This window comes from Pseudopipra pipra, chromosome 10 (genome assembly GCF_036250125.1).
Source record: "Pseudopipra pipra isolate bDixPip1 chromosome 10, bDixPip1.hap1, whole genome shotgun sequence".
In the NCBI taxonomy this organism is placed as follows: domain Eukaryota; kingdom Metazoa; phylum Chordata; class Aves; order Passeriformes; family Pipridae; genus Pseudopipra; species Pseudopipra pipra.
This window is the reverse complement of record NC_087558.1, coordinates 17,783,869-17,804,369: the sequence shown is the minus strand read 5'-3', so window position 1 is coordinate 17,804,369 and position 20,501 is coordinate 17,783,869. Positions and strand designations below refer to the sequence as shown.

The 20,501-nt window shown below is 38.9% G+C and overlaps 1 long non-coding RNA gene across 1 annotated transcript in view; it reads left to right on the top strand.

The window, feature by feature from the left end:
* Nucleotides 1-1,747: 1,747 nt before the first annotated feature.
* The window catches only part of LOC135419751 (uncharacterized), a 69,225-nt gene continuing 50,471 nt past the window's right edge, over nt 1,748-20,501 (top strand). The window contains exon 1 of the long non-coding RNA XR_010433134.1: nt 1,748-1,894. This is a non-coding gene — a long non-coding RNA (uncharacterized LOC135419751). The remainder of the gene's footprint in view (nt 1,895-20,501) is intronic.

The following is a 20,501-nucleotide window of genomic DNA, read 5'->3' as shown; positions in this document are numbered from 1 at the left end:
TGGGTCAAATCTAGGAGATCGTGGAACTTGAACACTGCTGCTGGTTTGCCTGTGCTGGCTGGGAAGTTTCTAGTGTTTTACATGGCAATGCGTTCTTTTTGCTGCAAACCCAGGGTTTGGAAGCTGTGATGTGACTCACCACATTCAAATGTTGTGTTCAGTTGTTAGTCCCACATACTTGGTGAGTGACCTTGGGAGCATTGCGTGGGTGGGTTTTGTGGAGCACATCCCCAGCTGTGCCCAGTTCACAGAGGATGTGTGCATATGGGACACATTTCACTGGGAGCCTGGTGTTTCAGCAGGAAGAGCTCATGCTTTTGAGTTTTGTGGCTCACCACTTCAGTCCTTGGTTTGGCTAAAACCTCCCATGCTGGGGCATCAAGTCTCTGAGTAGTGAAGAGCAGGGAAAGAGGGCGGAGGAGGCAGACTTGCAGATACCACAACACAGGCAAAATAACCCTGCTGCCACAACTATACTAGGCCCAGCTTCCAGAAATCTAAGATGAACCTTAATGTGGGGTGTTTGTGTGGCTTTGTTTTGGTTTTTTTTAATGTGGGGTTTTTTTCCTGCGAGGCCAGAAAGATGTGCAAACTCATTGACAAGGGTTCCCTTTCACTGACATCCCTGCTATCATCATTAAACCTGGACAGAGGCTTTGTGGATAAATATTTCAATAGTCTTTAAAAGGCAATTAAATGTTCTAAGCAGAAAGGTCAGTGAAAGGTGTTACAGTTGAATTTCAGATTCTTCAGTAGATTTGCAGTATATACATTTGTGCACTCGTGTGTGTGCGCTCATCTGTATGTGTGTGTGGTCATATGGTGCAAGAACAAAACCCCTGAAAGCAGGGAAGGCTACATCAAAAAGCTGAAGGGTGATCTGAGAACCAAGGTGGCAATTTCTTTATGCTGCTTTGTTCTGATACTTCATATAGAACATAATGGTCTGTGAGAATCCTGGTTCTGCACCAGAGCACAAGTTCCTTGAGTCTCTAGTACACACTGCCTTTGGGAGGTGTTGGAAGCAAAAGTCTTCTGGAGAACAGCTGAGGTTCTCTGCTCAAGAGAGAACCTCCATTGTTCTCCAGAAGACTTTTGCTTCCAACAAAGCATGGCAAACCAAAGTGGAAAGAATTCATATTTTAAGTATCTGTTTCTTGAAAGCTATGGAGCATTTTAATGGGTCCTTCCTTTTGCCTTTCTTTCCAAACTTTTCTGTGACCTGCTGTCTCAGGGCAGCAGCTGCCACTGGGAACTGGAGGGAGAAATTACAAAGAACAGTCATCATTAGTGGATAGGCCTTTGGGTAATGCTTTTATAAAAGATATGGGGAAAAGTTCCCTGGAAAAAAACTGCTGAAGGATAATTATTACCTGGGGATCTGCCCATGAAAAGTGTCAGCAGAGACCAGATCTCAGGATCTGGTGAATTACTGGCAGAAGAAACTCAAGGAAATGTGGAAAAACACTAAAAAATTCTCAAAGCTTTTTTATTTTTTTTTTTCGTCAGAAGCTATGAAAATGGCAAATTCTGCTCAAAGTTCATATTGTCTTGCTTTTTATTTGTTGTCCACGTTGCCATGGCACTGGAGCAGTCTGTGGAGGTAAAAGGAATACTCTGTGCTGCCCTTGTCTCTGTGAGTGAGCGCAGTGCCCCTGCATGCCCCAGAGTCCCTGCAGAGAGGGGAGCTGCTGCTTCACGCAGGTGTAGCTGCATGAAGGTGTGCCAGAGACGATTCTGTGAAATTTTCTGCTGCTGTTGTCACCTCCCTGTCCTCTGTCCCTTTCCCTGAGTCGTGGCAGCATAGCCCTGGCTGGTGTTTTTCTCTCTCTGAAGTAGGACATGCCATCAGGACTTCGCAGTCTGGGAAACTGCTGATCCTTGCAGAGGTCAGGTACGATGCAGGTCCTGGTGGTCCTCCTGACTTACATTCATAGGTTTTCTCTTGTTTTCAGATAATGCATCATTTTTGGGAACCATAATCCCACCTTTTCTTAGAGGCACATTCCTTGTTTTTAGTCTTGTAATTAGAGCTTTTTTAAGGTTTGAAGTTACTGAACTGACCACTGAGGTCTCTTGCTGAGCAACATGTGTCAGGATGCTGAGGGACTATTCTGTGCAAGCATTATTCTGTTTTCCTTGCTTCTACTCCTTTCTGTTTGCATCCATTATAGGGTATTCTTGGAGATACTGTGCTAGATGGCTTTTCTGGTCTATCAGTTAACAGCCATTATTATCTTTCTGAGCTTTACAGACGTACTTTACCTAGGGGAAAAATAACTACTTACACAAAAAAAGCTTATTAATGTATTTACAATAATATACCAAGATATTGTGTTACTGATGTTGTAAGCTGCTGAAATTTCTTGGATAATCATAGTGTGATAGTCAGATTTTAAAGGGATTATTCTCAGCTAAGGCAGTTTGCATCCTTTTATTCTGCAAAAGTGGAAGGAAGCACTTATTCTTCCTGTTGTACAGCTAAACTGAGCAAAATTGGGGGGCTGAAACCCTTGAGCTGTTATGCATGGAAACACAGAATGATGACCTTTAGAGTCACTCTCAAAGAGGCTGCAGGTTCAGCAGATGTGAGACTGTAAAATTATATCTCCAGGAGAAGAAAGTAGCTTATGCAAACACTGCTGTGGATCAGCCAGAGACCTGCAAGCTGTTACCGGCTTTGCAAATGAGTGAGTAAACCATGACATTCAGACCCTGTGACCTTTCAAAGGTATGCAGAAATACAGGTGCAAGGAAAAACAAGTCATGGGGGTAAGAAAAGCTAGTCACTCTTGCAGTGAAAGCAGGTAGTCCATGACACTGCTGGAATTTAGCCCACCAGCAGGCCTGAGGGTGAGTTTTTCAGATAGATAGCTCTAGAGCTAGGAAGAGTACTGTCCAAATTAAGAACTGATTTTTAGCTTGTCTATAGTGTGAAGGTTGCCTAAACTGTCAAGCTCCTTTTTAGCCACTTGTTTCCAAAAAGAGATGTGGTTCCTTGTGATATGCCACCTTCAGAAATGGGTCAGTTCCTAGAAATGCAAGGGATAAGGAGTAGCTGAAGCTTATTGCCCTCGGTGTGACTGAAAAAATTGTTTAAAAGTGAAGAAGGATTCTTTGAGTTTGTGTGTCACCTATGCATGTAAATATAGGGCTTGGATATCTATCTTTGCTGTAAAGAAGGTTTATGTCACTACAGTCAAAACCTTCAAGTCTACTTAAGGACAGAAGCTAAAGAACTCTGACTTCACAAAGGCTCTGAAATTGCTGTTCAGATTATTTTTAGAAAGTCTTGGTTTGCTCAGACTACCATAGCAATGAGTGCTGATAAAATCTGCCCTTGGGCACAACTTTCACATGTCTGGATCTGCTTGCCAAGTTCTTGGTGTGTCCTGGCACCACTGCAAACCAGGACTTGCCGAGGCAGGCTCTGTGTGATCCTCTGAGAAGGCTCTCAGGTGAGCAAAGGGTCTGCATTTAGGTGTCCATGACCTCTACAAGCTCTGGCTAACTCCAACAGTTTATAGTTCTGTGGGTATAAATGGTGTCAAACAAGCAGAATGCACTGGCTGTGCCTTGTGTAAGCACAAGGCAGAATTGGGGAAGGGCTGCTCAAACTGGTGTATTCACTAATAGTAACTTAAGGCTTAAGCTGTAGGTTCCTGGTGTACTGGTTTAGTAGTTCTAAAATTGCCCCAAAGCCAGTATTTGTGAAATTGCTCTGCTCATGTGCAGCAGTCCTGAAGAATCCCATTTGCTGGGCCTGATGAGAGTGGCTCCAGTGGTTACATGCCTCTGACAAAGACCAAATTTCCCTGTTCTTCTGGGTTGGGGTCACTGCACATGAGTAGCAGAGCAGGAACTTCAGACATCCAGGGCTCCTGGAGTGCACTGGGCTCACTGCACATGCACTTTTATAACTTGTCAAGTGTGTGACACTGGATACTCCATTCCCTCTTAGAGATGTCTCTAGTATTCTCTATAAGTAAGTGGTATTGGGAGACCAGACCTGCTAAAAGTAAGGATGATGTTGAGGGAGTGACTCTCTTCTGTTTTCTTGGTGCTTTGCTTTCTCCAGTGCTAGGGAACACTAACATGCATTTTCTTCAGTACTAACAGATCTTATAAACTGATTTCTAATCTTAAAACTCAGGTTTAATCCCAAAGCACTATAAATTTGAATGCCAGACTCTTAAGGCTACTTACATTTCTGTAATTTCTTCTCTGACTATGCAAAATCCTTCAGTTCATTTTATTCCTAATAATGACTCACATGGGCTAATCCTGCAGTCACAGAGTATGTATATGTCTCTCTCTCTATATGTATATATACGTCCTGCCAACCTGTGTGGTGTGATCTCTGTGTCCTGAGACAAAGCTGTACCTGGTGTAGCTAGAATTTAAAGATTCTTGTTATTTATACCTCTCTGACTTTTTCTTAGTTGAGCAAAAAAGCCTGAAAAACCCCAGTAGCTTTATCTTTTGGGCTGGAAAAGAGCAGTGTGTTAATGTGGGCAGAAGCACTGCTGCCTTATTTCATTGGCATGGATGCTGCTTTTAGGATTGCTAGCTCCTGCTGCATTTTAACATTGAACTGTCTCTGCAAATATGTTTTCCTTTCTTTATTCTATTGTATTATAACTTGGAGACTTGGTTAAATATCTTAAGAAAACCTACAGATCACCTAATTCAATCAGGATTTAATTGTAGGTGTTTGAATTAGGGGAGAAATGGTGCTCCTTAAGCAGCAACAATTTAGATAAAAACTACATCAGGCTGAGGATGGTAAATATCTTTAGCACATGTACATGCCTGATAAGATGGGATATTCACTGATCTTCATGTTCAAAAGATCTTATTTCTTCTCATGAACTGTCTGGTTCCCTTTCCCTGGAGCTCTTGGTGTTCACTGTCTGAAATGATGATGTGGGTAAGATCAAATTCAACCTGACAAAATAAGTCAAAGGATGTGAAATCCTCCCTTTTCCCAGTTTCTTCTGCAAGCAAACAGATGTCATTTCACCTGAGTGAAAAGTTATTCTCATCAGGTGTTGAGACTTTTAGAGTTAGCAAAATGATGTGGTTTTCTGCATATGGAGATAGTTTGGGGGTTTGTTTGTGTGGGGTTTTTTTGTTTGTTTTGCTTTTCTTACAGGGATCTGCTTGTGATCCTTGAGGTGATCTACTGAGAAGGGATTATTCAGTGCTGGCAACTCTTTCTTTCCTGCCTTTCCTGTCACCTTCCTCTAAAACACCTCCAGAACATTGCTGGCTCTGGAATTGGGCAGAGGGGCGGTACTTGAAAGTGGTTTTGCTTTGTGCAGGGATACTGTGACATTTGGAAAACAAATATGTAGGTTAAGGGAGGAAAGCCACTGCTCTTTTTTGCTTCTAGATAATTAACCATTATTTGTTAGTTGAGTTCTCCTTGTTGCTTTTGTTGTAGTTCAAAGACAGAGATAAAGGCTGTGCTTGCCTAGGAGGGGCATGATAGCTACCAGAATAAATAACTAAAAAATCAGTTTTAGTAAGTGTCTACTACTAAGCTAAAGAAACCATCTTGAGGTGTGATTGTAAGCAGAAGGAACTTAAATGAAAAATAGAGGGAAGTGGAAAAAACAAGGTGTGAGGAAAAGAAAAATGCCTGTGGGAACACAGCTCAATTTATTACTTTTTTTCCCCTATCTCAAATAACCTTCATTAGATAACCTTAAGAAACTTTGCTTTCATAAGACACTTATATTACAACATGAGCCTAGACCTGAAAATGTGTGGTCTTTGGCTGTGCTACATTGTTTTAGGTAACGTGGCCTTTAAGCCTAGCAACCTTTTACAGAACAAAAGGAGCCCCAGGACAAAGCAGTTTGTTGTTTGCTTATCTTTGGAAGGTATTGCGTTCAGTCTTGATGTTCTGTACTCTCCCTGGCCTCAAGTAATGTGATCCTAAAAGGTATTGCATACAGCTAAATGTAATGTTTAATCTTCAGACTTTTATAGCACACAAGACCAGCAAAAAGTTTTACCAGCCAGCTTGGAAATTTCCTGTGGTGAGTTATAAATGGTGTCAGCATTAATGTTTGTGTGATGAAGGCAAACATCTTTGTCTCTTTCCAAATTTGGCGTTTACACTCCTAAGGTTAATGTTGTCTTTTAGTTGCATAATACATTGTGACAGCACCAAACCCTCTCTGTGCATCCATTTCTGTGGGACAATCTCCACTCTTTCATGTGTCTGTGCTGGTGTGACATGCTCTTACTTACTTGGACTGTTTCACACAGAAGTTTTGTGATGTCAGTAGAAGTTTTTGGAGCAAATCCATAAAAGTGAGTAGTAACAAATTGTCAAGGCCAAACGGTGTAGCCTGGGTGTTTTGAAGGAATTCAGATATGAAATTACTGAGCCATTAGCTGTGGTGAATAACATACAAGTTAAATTAGCCTTGATGCCAAAGGAATAACAGAGAGGAAATTGATGCTGGTTCTTAAGGGGGTCAGGGAAGATTAAGTTGGGTAAGAATGGCTTTCTACAGGAGAAAACTATTAAACAATTATAATAAACAATAGAATTAGTAGTCATACGTTTAAGAAGGGTGGTTCACACAGCCTTTACACAAAGAAACCATGCCTTACAACTGTGATATTTTTGTAAGGTCTCAATAATGAAGGGGCTAAGTCTCCATCTGGCTTATGTTAGAGTTCTAAAACTTCTTAAAAAAGCCCAACCAGACAAAAACATAGAACAAACCCCAAACACGCAAAAAGCCCCAAAACACACACTCGAAATTCCTCACAGAGATTGAGTTGGAAATAAAGCATTAGTTTTTCACAGTGGAGTGGTTGGCAGTAATAAAAAAGGCAGAAAAGTAATATTGGGACAAATACTAGGAAAATAAAAGAGAAAGCATCATCATAGTTTGTTCTTGTCTCGCTTGGTGTGTGTGGTTTTGGACCTCTCACAGTGTTCAGAAGTTCATGTGAAGATGTAGGAAGTGGTGACATGCAAGTCTTAAACTTGGAAGATATGATGTGAGTTAGAGGATGGGAAAAGCAGATCATGGCAGTTTATAAAATCAGAGGAGGTATGGAAAAGGTGACTAGTGAAGGCATATTCAATATTTCTCATGACACGAGGACTATAAGTACATAAGAAATAACCAGCTGACAAGTTTAAGATAAACAAAACCCCCCTTACTTTTTCCACAGAAACGTAATTAAATGATGGCACGCCTTGCCACAGGATGTTTTGAAGGCCAAATGTTTCAAACCATTATTACACAAATCAATGGAAGAAACAATCCACAAAGGGCTCCTGAACAGTAGATACAGTCTCTGGTTGAGGAAGTTCAGAGCTGGGAGGATACACAAGGGAAATATTATTGTATACTTGTGCTACTTTCACTAGGCATCCCAGCTGCTGCAGGGGAAAACCAACAGATTAGATGGATCTTTGACCTGACCCTGTACATGCAGTGTTGCTGTGGAATCTCCCTGGTATATTCCAAGGAAGCCTCTGTCCTCATCCAGCTTTCTGCCCTGTGGAAGTCTGGCTCCTGTAGGAGTATATGAAGTCAAGACCAAAAAAGCCATTATCAGTGTCCTCTGCTAGGTCTCCTAACACATCAGGACAAAAGAAGGCAGCTCATCTCACTTCTTGGTTTCTTAGTACAATGGATAAACTAAACTTGGTGGGATTCCTGTTAGTCCAGTGGCTGCACAGCTAGCCTGTTTACTTCTCATCTTGCTCCTGCAAGATGAGAATGTTTTATCCTACCAGCTGAAATTTCCATTTGTTTATCCCCAAATTATAGATTTTCTGAGACATATATCATAGGAGTGAGGCCCAGTAAAACAAACTTGCCAAAAGTTTGCCATCTGTCTTAAAAGGAGAGTATTAACTGAAAGGTATGCAAGATATATCAGTTGTTGATGCTGCTGCTGTTTTATTCAGTGTAATTTAAAAGGGGGATTTTTGTGGGTGGTTGAGTGAGTGTGAGTTTGGGTTTTTTGTTTTGGTGGTGATTTTTGTTTGTTTGGCAGGGTTTGGGGGTTTTTTATAGCAGGGGAATTTAACTCCCACATGTTTCTGAAACAGCTGGAAGAAATTTTCTCAGACTTTTCAGAAAAAAAAAATCCACCTCAATATCTAAAAATGGAAAATTTCAGAAAAAATTTGTTTGAACAGAGTTAATTATCAGTGAACACAGGGATTTTGCAATCTTCATATGGTGTTTTTATACATTTGATAGCAGCATGTAACACAGAGGGGACTTCTGAGAGTTCATTACTTTTCATGTTTTCATACACACTAGTGATGATTGGTTGTGCAGATTCATTGAGGCGGGTGACTATTAGACTGCTTTTTGTCCTGGCTTTTGAGGAAATTAGTTTTATTTCCTGTGTACTATTCCTAAAAAGCACTAGTAATATTCAAATGTTCAAGTTTCAAACTAAAAGAATCTAAGCTACATAATTGGATACTATATGGAAAATGTTTAGATTGGTAGATTAAAATTAATCTGTGCTCTGGTTAGACACTTGGTGAACAGCTGTGGAAGTAAAAAACATGAGTAATTGGATGTGCTATCTTTGGGAACAGAGTCCAATACAATTTTCTATACATTTTGAATGCTCAGCATGGTGTTGAAGGGAACACAGCTAAGGCAACGAGCAGGAATTTTAATGAGTATGGTGGCTGTGCCGCCTTTCCAGGCTGGTAGCAGCTCTCCCAGGAGATTTGGGAGCAATTTGTTACCTTGGTTGAAGGTGGGCTGAGGAAATCTGTAGTACTGCTGTTCTTTATGAAGTTCCCCTGGGCAAATACCCCACATTCCTGTCAGGTAATATTGTTTGGTAAAAGAATACCTTTTTGACTGTGCCTTCAGATCCAGCTTTCAGGTGCTTTTACCTGGAAGCTGTGTCGGTCTTCCTGCAAAGGAAACCTGACTGTATCCTCAGCACAGAAATTAACTGACCCAGCATTGAAAAGCTCTACTTGCTGGTTTCTAACTGAACTTACAAATATCAGAGTTTCCTTTTGGAAGCAAAAGAAACTTTAGACGTTTCTAGTTTTTATAGCTTTTGTTTATACAGCATCTCTAAGAGATATTTCCCCACCAATTACTTGACAGGATTTAGTAAAGAATGTTACTTATTTAAGAGGATATCTACATTGCTGGTTGTTTTCCTTAGCAAGGTGTATTTATGGCATAAAACTTCTGCTGTACTGAGACATGGTCTCCGTACAAAGTGTGCCTTGAGAGGAGATAGACAACTGCTTCTTCCTTGTGTCTGTCTTCAATCTGCATGTTTGAAGGTAAAGGAAAAAGGTAATGCTCTCCTTTGTTTGTCAAGCAATCTCATTTTGTGTTTGTGTGTCTTAAATTCAAGAGCTGCAGCCCCTGGCGTGTTGTTGCTGCTGCTTCATAGCACTTCTGGCTCCAGCACCACAAGAGTTCACAGGCTGGTAATGAGGCTGTAATTGTCTCTGAGGACCATAATAAACCTAATTTTTCTCAGCTCAGTTTGGTGGTGGTCAAATGGCTGTCTTGGGGCTAGGAAGAATTGCATGGATTGGTACTCCTCTAAGTGGGATTTGGTGAGACTGGGGTGTGGTGTGGCTCAGGGGCAGCTTCTTGTGTACAGCTAGAAATCCTGCTGCCAGGTTATTTGAGGAAAGTGCAAGCTATCTGCTGTACTGCTGCGGTTTTCCAAAATTAAGACTGAGTTCCCTTTCCCCTGCTTAATATTTGCTTGTTTGTTCCTTGTCCAAAGATGCTTATGAATTAGAAATACTGAGCTAGTTCAGGAAACTAGAGCTTTTGTGGGCTGTGCTCTTGCAATTTCTAAGATTTATTTATTTTTTTTTTTTTTGTCTTGTTTTTGTTTGGGTTTTTTTGGCTGGCATAATGCAGTGCTTTGTTTATTTACACCAAAATGCTCCAGGAGCTGGTTTGTTTGGAGATGGTGCTAACTGCTTTTGGCACTGTGCTCTGTGAGCTGCAGTCTGTGTATAAAAGATGGAAACCTTTGACAAAATTCATTGGTTTTGATGTTGGTGAGGACCCCTCAGAAAATCTTTGTTTACATATAAAGACATCCACCCACTCACCTCCCTCATGAAAAAAAATTTGTATGTCCTGGTGAAATCTGCAGTTCAGCTACCACAGAGAGATGTTAAGAGATGTTTTCACAAGGCTACAGATTCTGAATGTCTGTACTAGTTACAAGTAAATTTTGGTGTGGTGAAAAGAGGCTTTTAGAACCTGTACAAACTTAATATACGATGAGAGAATTTATCTTTTTTTTGTTGTTGTTATTGTTGCTAAAAATAATCAAATTCCCAGATTATATGAAAGAGCAGTGAGTACCTATTTAAATGTGATGCCAGTAGAGTCTATGAATCTTTTAGTAGATGAGACATATTTATTTGCTCGAAGTGCATTGAGTCAGAGAGAGACCTTGTACTGAAACTCATATTTCAGTTTGCTCAGTCACCCTTAACATTAACAATCTGCTAAATAGCAAAAATGCATTAACAAAAGGAAAAAAAGAGGAATTCCTTTCTTTACAGACCACATCTCCCCCTGAAAGATGCATTTGGCCAAACTAGGACTGTAGACTTGGCCATACCTGTGTGGACGATCTGGAAAACTGAAAGCATGGCATAGGAACTGCCAGAACCCTTGCCAGATATCCTCTGGTGACTGCAAAGAATAAATGTCTCTGGAAACAGACCAAAACACCACCAACAAAAAAAATTTCAAAAAAAGAGAACAACACCAAAATGAAACCACCACCTCCCAATTCATATATTAGGTGATCCTGTGCCTGAAATGCTATCCAATTACTTCCCACTTCTTCTGTTGTGTTTTGAGAAAGAGGAGAGTAAAAAGGAAATACTGAATTAAAGATATTGTGTAGCATGTGAACAGTGGGTTTTGAATAGAACACATTTTCTACCTCTTAATGTCAAAACAATTCCTATCACTTGATTGGGTATTTTTAGCTGCTTTCTGACAATCTATCTGCTATTTTAGGTGTTACCTGCAGTAAAATTTGGATAACAGATGTGAATACTAATGGCAAAACTAGATCAGCACTGCACAGGAACAGTTAAGCTGCTTTTCCCTGTGTGTGTTACTTTCTTTTTATTGACAATAAACTCTGTTTTCATTTAATGACCTAATTAACCAACACTGGGAAATTTCTGAACCTTCATAGTTAGGCTTAGGTTTTAACTGTCCAGAATAGGGGTTTCATATTGGTTGGTTTTTCCCCCATTTTTATAATTGGCAAATTCTCTTGTTCTTAATCTCCTCAGATTAAGAGAATGTTTAGTAGCACAGGTCCTAGCATAGATTCTTGGAGTACCCCTCTTATAACTTCTTTCAATCTGAAAATTAAACCTTTGTATCTGTCATTTGACAATTTACTAATTCTTGAAAGACACTGCTTTTTCCTATAGCAAAGTCAGAGAGCCCACAGAAGAGCAGTGACTGTCAAAGCCATTCAGAAGCCTATGTCAGTGTCTTTGGGGGGAAATCCTAGTACACTGTCTACTGTGGTTTGCCTTTATTAACACACTGATGAACACTTCAAAGCATTCTGGTAGATTTACTAAGCAGCACTTTGTGTTTGAAAAGCTCATCGACTCTTCATCATTACATCATATTTATCTAAGGATTTATTGATTCTGACCTTTACTGTATGTTTTACTCACTTACATAAGCAGAAGTTAAATTCTTTGGTTTGTTGTTTGCAAGAACACCCTTGATCCATTTTACAGGATTTGGGAGATGTTTGCCTGCTGTGCCCCTCTGCAAGTGAGGAAGATTTACATGACAAGTTATGCACCAGAGCAGCTTGGCAAAATTTCATATTAGAGTTCCTTAGAACTCCTGGGTGAATATTCCCTGGTCTTGACGATTTATGGCTGTTCACTTTACAGAGCTGGGAAAAGGCTGCCTCTTTTAACACTTTGATTGGAGGCAGTTCCTCAGACTCGTTCCTTGGGCAGACTGGCTTAGTGGGTGAACCTGCCTGACCTCCCTGTGCTGCACACAAATGGAAAGAATTCGCTGGTGTTTCTGAAATGGGCTTATCTTCTTAAGTGTTTATATCTTTATGATCTGTTGGTTTCAGAAACTTTCTGGCAGGCTTCTGGCTCCCAGTATTTTTGAAAAAGTTTTTATTAGTATGTATTTCTACCTATTGCAAGTTGTACTTTATGCCAACGATTAAGAATTTTTTTAAATGTGCTTTTACTTTTAAGTTGACAGAATTAATTCCTTTTTCTGTGTTCTCCATCTAGCCATATATTCCATATTTTTGAAATTTATTTTTTTTTCTAATAACAGTCCTTACTCAGATGTTTAACCACACTGTTGTTTTTACTGCTACTTTTGGAGTCTTTTTTTTTCTCAGATGGCTGTGAACTGAGAGCCTTTATGTAATACTTTGAACAACCTCCCTGCTGTATGCAATTTGCCCTATTCTTGTAGTTGCTATTTGAAATTTTAACTATGATTTCCATTTTTCTGTAATTTCCTTTAGAAAATTTAATATTACTGTGGTGGAATTCTGAAGTGTTTTCTGTCTTGTAATGTTATGAGAATTGACTATAATGTTGTCATCAAACAGCAGTTTTTCAGTGATTCATCTTGAGCAACATCTTGTGCTTCAGAATCACTGTTTATGTGTTTTCTGAGGTTATTTCTAAGCTTGTTTAAAGCTTATGCCACTATGAGTTTTATGCAGTCAGTACAGAGGTAGCCAAAGCTTCTTGATCTTGTCAGTCTTTGTGGTCTCTCTAATCATCAGCACCATTTTGTGGTCACTTTTATCATCATGTCTGGGTTTGACCTCTACTTTAGGTGGATACTGAAAGGAAAATCTATAAAGGAATAGTGTTTCAAACATCCATTTAATGTGATTTCTGTAACTGTTTAAAATATACTGTGAACTCCTCCATTAGGAAGATTTGTTTTCATCCTTAGAAAACATTAATGTCACTTAATATTCTAGTATCTCAAAATGCTTCAGAAATGTAATGCTTTGCTTGAAATATGATAAATATTGCATATTAAATTAGAAGTTTTGAAGCAGACTTCAATGTCTGCAAAGGAAAAAAGTTAAATCTAAGACTGGAAAATACTTGAGCTTTTGAGAAAGCTCAGATCAATGCAGTGAAGCTCAGCCCACTTCCACAGTGACAGTTCTGCTTGAGTTTGTCAGCTAAATAAGGCAGAAATAGTACTTCTGTGGTGGAGAATGTGAAAGGCATTTTAGAAAGCCACAATTAGCTGCTCATCTTATGATCCTTGGCAAATGGTTCCTGCTGGAGAGGCTGCTGTGAGCAAGGATCGCTGACTTTCTGGTGTAGAATAACTAATTTACTTTATTCAACAGAGCTGAAAGCAGCTGATGTTATTAGGGAAAAAAACAAACAATTGTTGGGAAATGAATGGAACAGTGTATTTTGCCATGGATAACTAGACTGAACTTTGTCACTTCTCAGGCAGAATTACGGTGATAGTGATGAAAATTGCATAATGAACTGAAGTAATGTGCAAAACAACATGTCTAGGTGTTATGGCAGACATTGTGCAGCTGAACTGTTCATTAGTAGCAAGCTGAATTTTCTGTAGTCTTGGAAAAGCACAAGAATAATTTTGTATTTTGTATACTGTGGGAAGTAGAGTCCAGGAATAAGATTTGTCGATCCTGCTTTTCATTATTTTCTGGTCAGGACTTGTGTATAGGTTTGTAAAACTGTTTGATAATATACTGCAGTCATTGTATACCCATTGGTCATCTCATATCCAGTAGTTTTGTGGAACTGTGAGGAATACAGTTCTTGAAACAGGGCATAATAACAGTAAACAACTTAACAAACCAGCAAGTGATAAAATCCTAATCTACAAGAAACAAGAACATAAGAACCTTCATTTCATTTTGAAGACCTACCCAGTCTGGCATCTTGTCTCTGATGGTGACTGAAAATGGATGATAGTGTAGGGAAGAATGTGGGAGCAGAATGAATGTGCACAATTTCCCTGTGAGCACTCTCCCAGGCTCCCATTTTCAGCTCAGATGTCCTCAGCCAACAGAACTTCTATGTATTTAGTGACATTCGATTAATCTTTCTCTTATGAACACATCCAGTTTTCCCTTAAATAGTTGTAAGCTTTTAGCATCCATTATATCCCACACTGGAGTTCCTCAGCTTAATTATTCTTCATGTGAGAACAGTTTCCTTTTGTTTAATCTATGGAGGAAAACCCTGGGATGTATTTTCCAAAACAGTGACCTCTCAGCAGCATGTCTGTATCTGTGTTAGAATGACTGGAGTCCTAAAGTTCACATACTCAAGGTGAAGCTGGAAAGCAGAATTATTTTTATGTTATCTTGAATTAGACTAGTCATCAAATTTTTGTATGGCAGGAAATCAATACATTCTGCAGACTTGGGAAACCAGTTGTTTTCCACATACCTTCTCTTCTGTTTTTAGTGTCTTATGATTGCCTGTAGATGTTCTTTACAAGCTGTTTTGTTGCTGCTCTGTGCTTGGTTCTCTGAATCCTGCTGTTGGATCTTGACTTGCTCGTCGATTTGGAACTCTTTGGATAGACTTATTTCTTCTGAGTAGTGGCACCTAACCCACTCAGAGTCATGGTCTGTGGCTAGACTCTAAGTTTAATTAGTAATAAAATAAAAAATAACAACGACAACAACAAAAAGGCTAGCCTACAGTGAGTTAATTTGCATATTCTCTGCTGGTTTGGAATCTGAATGAAAAAATATATCCACATTACACAGGGGAAAAATCTTTGATAAACTAGCAGAGGAGGTAATTTCCTGTGTTTAAAATACTACCTTGAATGCAATCCACTAACTCATGGATTTTGTTCTAACTAATATTTAACATGAGTTAATTGGCTTACTGTATTCAGAGGACTTAACTAGGATGACATAGACTTTTTTGATATCTTTTTTTTTTCTTCTATAATAGAGACAATATCTAAAAAAATAAGGAAAAAAATAGAAGAACTTCATGGCTCAATCAGTTAGGGGAAACTACCTTCATTAAGAAATTACTCCAGCTGATTTTTGAATATTTTCTTTGGCAACAGAGCATAGGCTTGGATGTGTGAAAGAGAATTTAACTGAGGGGAATGGTTACATGGGGTAACACTACGGAAACAGTGCTAGTTATTTATTCACATTATCTGCTTTCAGGCTTGGTTAAAACTATTATTTAAATACAGTTGTGGCAAGAACACTGCAGTTCTGTCTAACTCTGAATCAATAACAGAGTTTGATTTCCGTGTTTCTTGATCGACTAAGTGTATATGTATGTTTTCACAATATTTTTTTTTTTTAAGACACAAGTGAGTAAAGATTTTCACATAAGGTCTACTGGTATCTGATTGTCAGCAAATTTCTTCAAATCCCTGTTTGCAATTACCCAAGAAAGAAGTGTTTTTCTTAAGAAGAATCTAAGAAACAAGTGCTTGAAGAAACAACAGAACTAAGTAGCTGGCAGGGGAAAAAAAGAAATCAATAAAAATAATAAATGATGCAAAAAAATGGCTGGGCCATCCTAGAAATTCTATTTATATTTTATTTATCTTAGGCTGCACTTCTTATTTAGCACGCTCACATATTTTAACATAGAATTAAATAAGTAGCTCGTGTCTTTGTTTTCAGTGAAAATATGTAAAATTGACAAGACTGGCAGCATGATTTAACGCTTGTTTTCCTGGCTGTAGTTATTTTATTTTGATTGCTTCTTGCATAAAATGTTTTCACTGAGCACGAGAAAGTAAATGATACCATTTTTCACTGTCAAAATTTTGAAACCTTTCTCTCTGTTTAGGAGAACTTTTGCATTGTAATTTGTTACATCCAACCCTTCAACGAAAGGTAAAGAGAAATTTGGTTTGTCATAAACTTATCTATCTCAGCCAGGAAAATATTTGCTGCTGCCAAAAGTGCCTTATTCCACCTGTGTAGAAGCCAGTGGAACTACTGAGGGCAAGCAAGCTGAAGCACTGCATTACTGAAGGGTGTCATGCCAAAAGCTGAGAGGTTTATGACATTTAAGGGAAAACAAGACTCTTGAACCTGTTCATCCTCTCACACTGAATTTGGATGCATCTCCAAATCTTTTTTTTTCAGTAATGCACCAAGTCATAACTCCTCAGTTTCACATGGTATCAGGTGTTATTTCTGGACTTAAAGTTTTTCAACCTTCGCCACCTAAACTCAATTCAAATTACTAGTACAGAGAAAGCATCAGACTTTCAGCTGGTTTGACCAGCCTAACTCCCCTCACTGTTACGAGTTTGCCCAGACTTTTAATAGCACAGGTTTCCCAAATCCAGGTCTTGGGAGACAACAGTATTGACCCTGCAGGCCAAGTGAAGAGAGGAACAAATTTAGATTTCCTGTAACTCTAGAGGAAAGGCTAAGGAAATTTTGTTTAATGTGCACATGGGCTGCCCCAGTAGCAGAACAATCTCAAACAGGTAAGGGACATTCTTGTGTGTGATAGCAGTCATTGAAGTTTTGGGACTGTTTTTTTGACTTCCAGATCCCCTCAGTCTGCTGAAGAAGTTAAACATGGTGGCAGAATGGTCTAGTTAATCCTTGATTAACATCACCAATGTGTAAAAAGCAAGTTTAGCATTCCACCTTCTCCAAACATTTTTCCAGTCAAAACTGTTCTGCAAATAAGAGACTTGCATATAAAGCAGCATTTTCTGTCTGATGAAAGTGATTCTACAGCAAGAATCAAGTAGCAAGTTGTACCTTGTTACTGCAATTCATACCTGGAAAAAAGCTCTACTTCTGAGGGTTTTGTTTATCAGGAACTGAGATACTGTTTGACTGTTTCCAAACACTTATATCTATGCAGTAAAGATAGAAAATTTATTTCCCAGATAAGTAGCCTGCATTAAAGAAGAAGAAAAAAAATGTAGCAACAAAGAAGTATGCATGTCTAGAACTTTGTGTTTCAGTTACAAAATAAGAGAAATTTTTATTCCCTGGGAATAGAAAAAATGCATATTGCATATTTAATCTCCTTCCTTACAAGCTGTTCTCCTCTAAGAAGATCAAGTAGTATTGACTGTAAACACATCTCTTCTGTCAGTAAACAATTTGTATGAGTTGCTACTTAGTTTTAGACATTCTCCTCCAATCCACAAGTCACTCATCCCTGATCAGAGAAGTCAAACTGTCTGAAACAATATCAGTGCATTGTCTAGGTGGAATTTAAAGCCACAGCTTATTTTTAACCTTATTTTGAGAAGGTGTTTTACAGTTGGTAAAATAAGTAAAACAATGGGTCAAAATGGCTATTGCAAATGAGTTAGTGAGTAAGCTGTTGGTGTATAGACTGTTTACAGCAGGTGTCAGTGATTGGAACTGCTGTCATCAGACAGACTGTGAACTGTTTGGAGTTCAGTAGCCTTGGACTATGCTTGAGTAGCTGGGAAAGATCCACACCAGGCAAAGAAAGGCCATAGAGAATTTACCAATTCAGTGGGCAAGAAGTCTGAGTTGTCACTCCCTTAAAATCAGTTCTCTGGGGGCTGATGTGTGCTGGTTTGTTAGTAGAAAAGAGCATATGGGACTAAAACAGATCTAGAGAGGGAAAAATGAATGGTCTTGCAGGAAGTAACAGTGTCTGCCTCTTTCATTTCACGTGGTAGTAACACTTCCCTTCATAGGGAGCTTATCCTACCATATGTAGGAATATCTTGTCTTCCAGTAGTGTGTTAAATGATATAACTACCATCTGTCACATGAAAGTGTGTCTGTTACCATCTTTCTAAAGGGAAACATCTATGATGAGAAGTGTCTTGGTTGTGTTTGTCCTTATTAAATACATATTGCCACATAAATATGTTAAAAAAAGAATAATGAGAAAAGTGGTCAAAATAGGAAGGAGGGAGCCTTGTGATGATCCTGCATTCCTGGGGGAATTTTCACCATGGTCTCTGACCGACTTCTGACTCTGGAGAAGATGAACTCTTTACTGTAGTGAGCCCCACCATGTCCAAGGAATGAATATGTTGACCACAGTCCTTCTTACACGAGCAAAATAGCCCTTTAGACATCCTAATCATAAGCTTTGGACAGTCTTAAGGCATGTATGGAGACCATAAAGGCTTTAATGTACTTTTGTCAGTTAAACATCACACTAATATGTACGTGCATGCACTTGCAGGAATGGTAGCTTAGTGTTGAAATACCATGGATTTTGAACTGTCTTTACTCACTAATTGCCAGTGTACCTCAGTGGTTCACAATTTGTGAACAACAAGCTATATCCTGTTGTCATGAAAGAATTATTTAGCTGTTTAGAAATTGATTCAATCCATGTTGGAGTTGGGAGGACCAAAAAACTCAAAAAACGACAGCAGCCATTGAGGGAAGGAAAAAAAAAACAGGCAGAGGTTAAAAAAAAATAAAGTAATAGTAGTAGGAAAGTTGAGTACCATGTACAGTATTTGTATTATAAGGTAGTATGTTATAGATTCTTTTATTCATCACTAAAAGCCCTTGTGTGATACAACATGAACTTAAATCCAGGTTCCTAACAGTTCTTCAGTAAGGCTGAGATTGCCATGGTGTGAACTAGTAAGCTTGTTGCTGCTAGCTGCCTCTGCTCAATGCTGCTGCAGAATTCATGTCTTAAACATACTATACCTGCTTGGGATACTTTCCCCCAAACATTTAAAAGTAAGATTCTAGGCCCACTTTTGTTTCTTAAATAAACTGAGGGGGTTTTTTGTAGTGAGGAAGGTCATTGATGTGAGACAGCTGTTATAGCAGGTAGCTGTAGCCAGTCTCCTGTTTCAGGCTCTTTGGTTTATTGAGGGTTTTTTGTGGGTTGTTTTTGAAGGTTTTTTAGTTGGTTGTTTGGGGGTTTTGTTGTTGGGTTGTTTGGGGGTTTTTTTTGGAGGTTGTTGTTTTGTTTCCGTTGTGGGTTTTCTTTTGTACTGAAATCCTCAGTTATGTAGTAGGACCTATTTTTGAAGTAATCAAAGTAAGAAATATAACTTAGCAACTTCCTTTATGTTGTAGGACATTTAAAGAGTGCAGAGGGCGCAGGAGCCATGCTTTCATGTCCCCAGGTTGAACTCTGAGCCAACACTTTCCTATATGATGCAGCAAGACAACTTTTCCTTATGCTGTGCTAGTAAAGCAGCATTCTCCCCCTTTCTACATACCGTACTTCTCACCATTCATGCTTGCATCAAGTTGCTCAATCTTTCTTCTATGTAAATAAAATGAGAATTTTTAAAAATGAGAGTACCATGTGAGAATTTGTATGTGGTCCTTTGATGTGAACAAAAGGCTGCTTTCCCATGCCTAGTCATCTGTCTCCTATGTAAATAGTTCTGATTGCCAAAATGTTACTGTTGAATTTTATAAGCCATTTGTGAGCAGAGGGAGAGCGCATACTTGTTGCAGAATGTTTTCCCATCATATTCATTTGCCATGGCTTTTAAAGGAAATACTAAAAAGTGTGCAATTAACATAGAAATAGTAACAATGAAATTAAAATATATTATACACTTTTTTTTAGGTGACAATATGTTACATGTTAAACTGAGAGGGGAAAATCTTGCTGTAGCTATGAATTTTTTTCTTTATTTTTTTGGCTCACTGTATGGTCAATTAATTTGGTTGGATCCTGGTGCAGCTTTCAGAGAATATTGGGTTAGATGGACTGAATGATTTGGTATTTTTCAAGCTCTGTCCAGGATTCTTTATTTGAGTAAAACTTCCTTGGACGATGCCTTGGGCTCCTGCACACCTTCATAACTGAACATCTCCCTGGCAGTCACCACAGCTTTACTGTAACATTCTCTGTTCATGGGTAGGCATATGTTACTCTGCTGAGGAGCTTCTAGTCTGGAGAAAAAAAATGGGGCTAAAATATAGATATATATTTTACATAGTTACATAGAATATAGTTTCATAAATTAGAACCTACAGGCTAAAATCTCTGTCTCTTGATGAACTGCTGGTATACTTTGATGTGTTCAGAATGCTTCTTGTATCAAACAGGAACCTGCATGAAATTCCTCTGCTTGACTTGACTTTTCTCCTTGAATTTGTATTTGAAGTGATGCCTCCACACCTCTTTTTCAGTAGTTTTCCATGCAAAACCCTTTAAACTTTCAGAATATTTTGAGATATGGGTCTGGACTTGAAGTTTCAGTATGTAGGCTGCTTTGTGGGTAGCCAGTGTTGGTTGCTTTGTTTGTTTGCTTTAAAATCATGCAGTTATCTTAGGTCTCCATCCTGAGGGGAGATCACTTCTCTCTCATGATCTTCTAAGTTCAGAGATGAAACAGATTAAAAGCTTCTAGAAAGCCCTGAATGTGGTAAGCCCAGAACTCTAATACTCAGTTTCCAGCTGTAGTAAGAAAATCCTGGATGTTCAAACTGGCAGTAGTGTATAAAGAGCTCCACTTTCCTTA